Genomic DNA, 9,736 nt, shown 5'->3' on the forward strand with positions numbered 1-9,736 from the left:
AGGGAAAGATGTGTTTGGTGGTGGGATTCAGTTGGAGGTGGCGGAAGTTTCAGAGAATTATGTGCTGGACATGGAGACAAGTGGGGTGGTAGGTGAGGACAAGTGGAACCCTATCCCTGGTAGGGTGGCAGGAGAATGGGGTAAGTGCAGACATGTGTGAAATGAAAGAGACACAGTTGAAGGCAGAGTTGATGGTGGAGGAAGGAAGGGAAGACCCTTTCTTTGAAAAAGGATAACACCTCCTTCGTTTTAGAATGAAAAGCCTCATCCTGAGAGCAGAAGTGGTGGAGACGGAGCAATTGAGAATGAGGTAGACCTGAGATTCAATCGAATTAAGCATCGGGCTGAATTGGAAAGGTCAGGTACAGCTCGTTTCGAAGGGGGTGGCTTCCAGGACCCCAGAGCTGATTAAGGTGTTAGAACCCAGAGTTTAGATGACAATTTAGGTACTGGGCTAAAAGGAAATGTCAGGTGCAGGCCACATGATGGGCAGAGGTGACTGAAACTGATGCCTGGATGACAATTTAAGTGCTATTATGAATTGGAAAGGTTGGGTACAGGCTGAATAGAGCCGGCAGGGTTTGGACGATGATTTAGTCACCAGGTCAGATTGAAGAGGTCAGGGGCCTGAGGCGAAGAACAGACCTGTTCAGCTTGCTGCTCCACGACACTGACTCGGCTCTGTGCTGAACTGAGGGTCTGGGAACAGACCTTTTGTGGACGTCAGGTCAGAACTCTATTTGCTTGTGTTTATTGTTTATATGATTTTTTTTTTAACATTGGGTGTTCAATGTTTTTTTTTATAGGTTCTATTGGGGTTCTTTGTTTCAGGGCTGCCTGTTAGGAGGCAAACCTCAAGGATGTGCAACACATACATACTTTGAAATTAAATGTACTTCATACTTTATTTTCAGACCATTCTCTCTAAACTCAATTGACTGCTGTCCATGAAAATCGCAGCACCTGAGTGGTTTCCAATATGCTCAAACCACCCCATCTGGCACCAATGATTACACGGTCAAACTCACTTCAATCACTTTCTTCCCCATTCTGATGTTTGGTCTGAACAAATGAACCTGTGAATCATGTCTGACAAATCTCTCAGAATTTTTTGAGGATGTAACTAGTAGAGTGGATAGGGAAGAACCAGTGGATGTGGTATATTTGGATTTTCAAAAGGCTTTTGACAAGGTCCCACACAGGAGATTAGTGTGCAAACTTAAAGCACACGGTATTGGGGGTAAGGTATTGATGTGGATAGAGAGTTGGTTGGCAGACAGGAAGCAAAGAGTGGGAATAAACGGGACCTTTTCAGAATGGCAGGCGGTGACTAGTGGGGTACCGCAAGGCTCAGTGCTGGGACCCCAGTTATTTACAATATATATTAATGACTTGGATGAGGGAATTAAATGCAGCATCTCCAAGTTTGTGGATGACATGAAGCTGGGCGGCAGTGTTAGCTGTGAGGAGGATGCTAAGAGGATGCAGGGTGACTTGGATAGGTTGGGTGAGTGGGCAAATTCATGGCAGATGCAATTTAATGTGGATAAATGTGAAGTTATCCACTTTGGTGGCAAAAACAGGAAAACAGATTATTATCTGAATGGTGGCCGATTAGGAAAAGGGGAGGTGCAACATGACCTAGGTGTCATTGTACACCAGTCATTGAAAGTGGGCATGCAGGTACAGCAGGAGGTGAAAAAGTCGAATGGTATGCTGGCATTTATAGCAAGAGGATTCGAGTACAGGAGCAGGGAGGTACTACTGCAGTTGTACAAGGCCTTGGTGAGACCACACCTGGAGTATTGTGTGCAGTTTTGGTCCCCTAATCTGAGGAAAGACATCCTTGCCATAGAGGGAGTACAAAGAAGGTTCACCAGATTGATTCCTGGGATGGCAGGACTTTCATATGATGAAAGACTGGATCGACTAGGCTTATACTCGTTGGAATTCAGAAGATTGAGGGGGGATCTGATTGAAACGTATAAAATCCTAAAGGGATTGGACAGGCTAGATGCAGGAAGATTGTTCCCGATGTTGGGGAAGTCCAGAACGAGGGGTCACAGTTTGAGGATAAAGGGGAAGCCTGTTAGGACCGAGATGAGGAAAAACTTCTTCACACAGAGAGTGGTGAATCTGTGGAATTCTCTGCCACAGGAAACAGTTGAGGCCAGTTCACTGGCTATATTTAAGAGGGAGTTAGATATGGCCCTTGTGGCTAAAGGGATCAGGGGGTATGGAGGGAAGGCTGGTGCAGGGTTCTGAGTTGGATGATCAGCCATGATCATACTGAATGGCAGTGCAGGCTCGAAGGGCCGAATGGCCTACTCCTGCACCTATTTTCTGTTTCTATGTCTGCTGGTGTTTATGCAAGTTGCTGCCACATTATTTGCTGATTCGACGTTTACATTAATGAACAGATGTACTGGTATACCTAATGAAGTGCAGTATTCCCGTGTGGAAGTGCAGGTGCCTCGTGATGTACTTCGAGAGCAGAGGGTCACAATGGACAGTGTTGTAGAATTTAAATCACAATAATAGTGGAAGGGATGGGACAGCAGTGATAACTCAGTGGAGAGTAAGACTAGATGAAACGTTCAGCCTCCCAGTCTCAGCTCCATCTCTCACCTCAGCCTGGTTTCCAACTGTTGTTCAGTGTTCCCCTGTGACTCCTCACCAGACATTGCCTCTGCATCTGACAAGAGTCCATCACTCTCGGTCTGATACCTCCCTGTAACATACACGTCATCAGTGGACTCTGTCCATTGGAAGTCTACCCACCTCAGACCCTTTCAAATCCATCCCTCACTTCAGAGAGCTCACTCAGTCTGTCCCTCATCATAAGAAGATCCCTCAAAAACCTTCCCTCAGGGCCTCCCTCATTATCAGGCCACCCCTCTACCTGAGGACCTCCTTCAATTACCATGAGATCCTTCACTAAACCTGAATTAGACCCTCACCCTCAAACCCTCGCTCGGCCCATGTCCCCCACTGCATCACAGGAGTTCTGACATCCCAGACGATGAGGTTGGAGTAGGTGTGGGAGCGAAGTAGAGCATGAGGGGAATGAGCTTTGGCCACAATGAGAATCCAGGTTTCCCTGCAAATTCTCCACTCCCAGAGGAGTTGAGGAGGTCAGCTTCCTCAGTTTATCACATTTTAAGGAATTCCCTCACCTCCATTTGCACACTGAGCAGGTTAACTGACCAATGACTAAGGGCTACCTGCTCCACCCATTCATCCCCCTCCCCTCGCTGGCATATTTTATCCCAACGACGATCTCCTCCTGTGTTACTCTCTCTCTCAACAGACAATCCCTCTCTTTCCCCACACGATCTCATTGTCCCAACGTCGCCCCCCCAGGCAATCCCTCCAGCTTTCTCTCCTCCCTCAGGCTCTGCCTTTCTCTTTCTCTCCTGCTTTGCTCCATGTACTTTCTCTCTCTCTATTCCTCCCCTCCTCACTTTCCTCCATCCCTAGCTACCAGCCTCCCCCCCGCTTCATTTCCTGCCTCTTCAATGTCCCGCACTCCATCCCCCCACCATTTCTATCTCTGTTCCTACTCTCCCACTTGTTGTATCGCAGCTCTTTGGTCCCTCACTCCTCCCACACTTTTCCTTTCCCCCGCCCTCTCCCTGAGTTCCACTCACTCTCTTCTCATAGACCTGCATTTCAGACTGTCCCTCATCCTCAGCGGTGCCCACACGAGGGAGCTGTCTGACCTTGGTTCTCCCTCACCTCAGACTCTCTCCTTCCCCCGAGGCCCTAATTAAACACCGAACACACTCCCTCACCTCAGACTCTCTCCCCCACGAGACCCTCACTAAACACCGGACACTCCCTCACCTCAGACTCTCTCCCTCCCCCGAGACCCTCACTAAACACCGGACACTCCCTCACCTCAGACTCTCTCCCCCCCGAGACCCTCACTAAACACCGGACACTCCCTCACCCTCAGACTCTCTCCCTCCCCCGAGACCCTCATTAAACACCGGACACTCCCTCACCTCAGACTCTCTCCCCCCGAGACCCTCACTAAACACCGGACACTCCCTGACCTCAGACTCTCTCCCTCCCCCAAGACCCTCATTAAACACCGGACACTCCTCACCTCAGACTCTCTCCCTCCCCCGAGACCCCACTAAACACCCACACTCCCTCCCCTCAGACTCTCTCCCTCCCCCGAGACCCTCACTAAACACCGGACACTCCCTCCTCTCAGACTCTCTCCCTCCCCGGAGACCCTCAATAAACACCGGACACTCCGTCACCTCAGACTCTCTCCGTCCCCCGAGACCCTCACTAAACACCGGACACTCCCTCACTACAGACTCTCTCCCTCCCCCGAGACCCTCACTACACACCGGACACTCACTCACCTCAGACTCTCTCCCTCCCCCGAGACCCTCACTAAACACCCCACACTCCCTCACCTCAGACTCTCTCCCTCCCCCGAGACCCTCACTAAACACCGGACACTCCCTCACCTCAGACTCTCTCCCTCCCCCGAGACCCTCACTAAACACCGGACACTCCCTCACTTTAGACTCTCTCACTCCCCCGAGACCCTCACTAAACACCGGACACTCCCTCACCTCAGACTCTCTCCCTCCCCGAGACCCTCACTGAACAACGGACACTCCCTCATCTCAGACTCTCTCCCTCCCCCGAGACCCTCACTAAACACCGGACACTCCCTGACCTCAGACTCTCTCCCTCCCCCAAGACCCTCATTAAACACCGGACACTCGCTCACCTCAGACTCTCTCCCTCCCCCGAGACCCCCACTAAACACCGGACACTCCCTCCCCTCAGACTCTCTCCCTCCCCCGAGACCCTCACTAAACACCGGACACTCCCTCCTCTCAGACTCTCTCCCTCCCCGGAGACCCTCAATAAACACCGGACACTCCGTCACCTCAGACTCTCTCCGTCCCCCGAGACCCTCACTAAACACCGGACACTCCCTCACTACAGACTCTCTCCCTCCCCCGAGACCCTCACTACACACCGGACACTCACTCACCTCAGACTCTCTCCCTCCCCCGAGACCCTCACTAAACACCCCACACTCCCTCACCTCAGACTCTCTCCCTCCCCCGAGACCCTCACTAAACACCGGACACTCCCTCACCTCAGACTCTCTCCCTCCCCCGAGACCCTCACTAAACACCGGACACTCCCTCACTTTAGACTCTCTCACTCCCCCGAGACCCTCACTAAACACCGGACACTCCCTCACCTCAGACTCTCTCCCTCCCCGAGACCCTCACTGAACAACGGACACTCCCTCATCTCAGACTCTCTCCCTCCCCCGAGACCCTCACTAAACACCGGACACTCCCTCACCTCAGACTCTCTCCCTCCCCCGAGACCCTCACTAAACACCGGACACTCCCTCATCTCAGACTCTCTCCCTCCCCCGAAACCCTCACTAAACAGTGGACACTCCCTCACCTCAGATTCTCTCCCTCCCCCGAGACCCTCACTAAACACCAGACACTCCCTCACCTCGGACTCTCTCTCTCCCTCCCCCGAGACCCTCACTAAACACCGGACACTCCCTCACCTCAGACTCTCTCCCTCCCCCGAGACCCTCACTAAACACCGGACACTCCCTCACCTCAGACTCTCTCCCTCCCCCGAGACCCTCACTAAACACCGGACACTCCCTCACCTCAGACTCTCTCCCTGCCCCGAGACCCTCACTAAACACCGGACACTCCCTTACCTCAGACTCTCTCCCTCCCCCGAGACCCTCACTAAACACCAGACACTCCCTCACCTCAGACTCTCTCCCTCCCCCGAGACCCTCACTAAACACCGGACACTCCCTCACCTCAGACTCTCTTCCTCCCCCGAGACACTCACTAAACACCGGAAACTCCCTCACCTCAGACTCTCTCCCTCCCCCGAGACCCTCAATAAACACCGGACACGCCCTCACCTCAGACTCTCTCCCTCCCCCGAGACCCTCACTACACACCGGACACTCACTCACCTCAGACTCTCTCCCTCCCCCGAGACCCTCACTAAACACCGGACACTCCCTCACCTCAGACTCTCTCCCTCCCCCGAGACCCTCACTAAACACCGGACACTCCCTCACCTCAGACTCTCTCCCTCCCCCGAGACCCTCAGTAAACACCAGACACTCCCTCACCTCAGACTCTCTCCCTCCCCCGAGACCCTCACTAAACACCGAACACACCCTCACCTCAGACTCTCTCCCTCCCCCGAGACCCTCACTAAACACCGAACACTCCCTCACCTCAGACTCTCTCCCTCCCCCGAGACCCTCACTAAACACCAGACACTCCCTCACCTCAGACTCTCTCCCTCCCCCGAGACCCTCACTAAACACCAGACACACCCTCACCTCAGACTCTCTCCCTCCCCCGAGACCCTCACTAAACACCAGACACTCCCTCACCTCAGACTCTCTCCCTCCCCCGAGACCCTCACTAAACACCGGACACTCCCTCACCTCAGACTCTCTCCCTCCCCCGAGACCCTCACTAAACACCGGACACTCCCTCACCTCAGACTCTCTCCCTCCCCCGAGACCCTCACTAAACACCGGACACTCCCTCACCTCAGACTCTCTCCCTCCCCCGAGACCCTCACTAAACACCGGACACTCCCTCACCTCAGACTCTCTCACTCCCCCGAGACCCTCACTAAACACCGGACACTCCCTCACCTCAGACTCTCTCCCTCCCCCGAGACCCTCACTAAACACCGGACACTCCCTCACCTCAGACTCTCTCCCTCCCCCGAGACCCTCACTACACACCGGACACTCACTCACCTCAGACTCTCTCCCTCCCCCGAGACCCTCACTAAACACCGGACACTCCCTCACCTCAGACTCTCTCCCTCCCCCGAGACCCTCACTAAACACCGGACACTCCCTCACCTCAGACTCTCTCCCTCCCCCGAGACCCTCACTAAACACCGGACACTCCCTCACCTCAGACTCTCTCCCTCCCCCGAGACCCTCACTAAACACCGGACACTCCCTCACCTCAGACTCTCTCACTCCCCCGAGACCCTCACTAAACACCGGACACTCCCTCACCTCAGACTCTCTCCCTCCCCCGAGACCCTCACTAAACACCGGACACTCCCTCACCTCAGACTCTCTCCCTCCCCCGAGACCCTCACTACACACCGGACACTCACTCACCTCAGACTCTCTCCCTCCCCCGAGACCCTCACTAAACACCGGACACTCCCTCACCTCAGACTCTCTCCCTCCCCCGAGACCCTCACTAAACACCGGACACTCCCTCACCTCAGACTCTCTCCCTCCCCCGAGACCCTCAGTAAACACCAGACACTCCCTCACCTCAGACTCTCTCCCTCCCCCGAGACCCTCACTAAACACCGAACACACCCTCACCTCAGACTCTCTCCCTCCCCCGAGACCCTCACTAAACACCGGACACTCCCTCACCTCAGACTCTCTCCCTCCCCCAAGACTCTCACTAAACACCGGACACTCCCTCACCTCAGACTCTCTCCCTCCCCCGAGACCCTCACTAAACACCGGACACTCCCTCCCCTCAGAAGCTCCTCGGACTCGGTCAATCTGAGCGGACTTTTCCAGACGGATGAAAACCCCAAAGCCCAGGGAGAGAGATTGGAGCTCGCGCGGAGGGCGGGTCTGAGTGTGAGTGTGAAGTGTGAGTGTGAGTGAGAGAGTGAGAGAGAGAGAGAGAGAGAGAGAGAGAGAGAGAGAGAGAGAGAGAGAGAGAGAGAGAGAGAAGGAGGGAGGGGGAGGGAGGAGAGAAGGAGGGGAGGGAGGAGAGAAGCGGGGAGTGGGAGAGGGAGGGAAGGAGAGGGAGAGGGAGGGAAGGAGAGGGAGAGGGAGAGGGAGAGGGAGGGAGGGAGGGAGAGGGAGAGGGAGTGAGGGATGGAGAGGGAGAGGGAGGGAGAGGGGGAGAGAGGGAGGGAGGGAGGGAGAGGGAGAGGGAGGAAGGAAGGGAGGGAGGGAGAGGGAGGGAGAGAGGGAGAGGGAGAGGGGGAGGGAGGGAGGGAGAGTGAGAGGGAGAGGGAGGGAGGGGGAGAGGGAGAGGGAGGGAGGGAGAGGCCGGGAGGGAGAGGGAGAGGGAGGAAGGGAGGGAGGGAGAGGGAGGGAGGGAGGGAGGGAGAGGGAGAGGGAGGGAGGGAGAGGGGGAGGGAGAGGGAGAGGGAGGGAGGGAGAGGGAGAGGGAGGGAGGGAGAGTGAGAAGGAGTGAGAGGGAGTGGGAGAGAGAGAGAGAGGGAGAGCGAGAGAGAGAGAGAGAGAGAGAGAGAGATGGGGGGAGGGATATATATATATATTAAGGCTCGCGCTGTTAGCGGGATTCCCGGTGAGGACTAAGCGCGATTATTCCGCGGTGGCGGGGCTCCCTGATCAATGATGGAGAGAGATCTGGAAGCTCACCGGTTACTAAAATATAGAGTAATTGATATTGATGCCCCAGCATCCGTGCCTCCCCGTCCCTGTTTGGGTGAGTGGGTGTCCGGGTCTTCCCTCCCGCTGCTGGGTTGCATCTCAGTGACAGTAAAGTTGTCTCCAATCACACTCCCGCACTCAGACAGTAAAGCTTCCTTTACCAGAGATTCCCAGCTTTTCTCTGCCATGGACCTCTCCCATTAACTGAGGGGTCCCTGGACTCAGGTTGGGAACTCCGGCTTCTACACGGTCCGATCACACACCCCGAAATCAGACACACAGTGAAGCTCCCTCTGCAATGTCCAATCACCCACTCCTAAGGGTTAGACATGGGGTAAGGCTCCCTGCACACTCTGCCATCACACACTCCCGTGGTCAGACAGAGTAAAGCTCCCTCTACATTGTCCATCACATACTCCTGGGGTTCGGCCTCATCCACCCCTTGTTAATCAGCTTGCTGATGTCACTAGGGTGAAGGGTTCAATGTTCAGCTTCCTTCCCATGACCTTAATAGGGGTTGGGATCAGTGATTGTGTTAGAAAATAGGAGTCACAGACCAACGCCCCACTACATTTCAATGGTTTTCCCAAACCATGCTGGAAGTGTACAACGCTATGCTTCTGGCCGGCAGCATGTCAGAGTCCATGAGGAAGGGCATCAGCACCCTCATCTACAAGCAGAAGGGGGAAAGGGAGGACATTAGGAATTGAGAGCCATCTCTGTGCTGAATGTGGACTACACGATCCTGTCCAAGGCTATCGCCAACAGGGTCGAGTCTGCTCTGGGACAGGTGATCCACCCGGGCCAAACCTGTGCTGTACCAGGCAGGAAGATCTCGGACAGCCTCGCGCTGCTGAGGGACACCATCGCCTACGTGCAGGTCAGGGGGGTGAACGCCTGCTTGGTCAGCTTGGACCAGGAGAAAGCCTTCGAAGGATATCACACACGTACATGGTGGACATGGTCTTTAAAATGGGAATTGGGGATGGAATCCGGAATTGGTCAGACTGCTCTACACAGACATCCGTAGTGCAGTGCAGGTCAACGGGTGGGAAACAGACAGCTTCCCTATCAGGTCTGGAGTCAGGCAGGGTTGTCTCCTCTCCCCTGTCTTGTCCGTCTGCTGAATTGAACCCTTTGCGGAAGTCATCAGGAGGGATGAGGGCATAAGAGGGGTGACGCTGCCAGGCAGTGGAGGGACCCAAGTGAAAACCTCCCTGTACATGGACGACGTCACCGTCTTCTGCTCTGATCCGAGGTCAGTTCGCAGGTTGATTGGCAGCTGCGAACAGT

General features: G+C 54.7%; 1 protein-coding gene across 2 annotated transcripts in view; it reads left to right on the plus strand.

Annotated features, from left to right (window-relative positions):
- Nucleotides 1-9,736, plus strand: part of LOC134341616 (zinc finger protein 239-like) — a 618,489-nt gene that overhangs the window by 440,138 nt on the left and 168,615 nt on the right. The window lies entirely within an intron of this gene.

This window comes from Mobula hypostoma, unplaced genomic scaffold, assembly GCF_963921235.1.
Source record: "Mobula hypostoma unplaced genomic scaffold, sMobHyp1.1 scaffold_36, whole genome shotgun sequence".
In the NCBI taxonomy this organism is placed as follows: Eukaryota; Metazoa; Chordata; class Chondrichthyes; order Myliobatiformes; family Myliobatidae; genus Mobula; species Mobula hypostoma.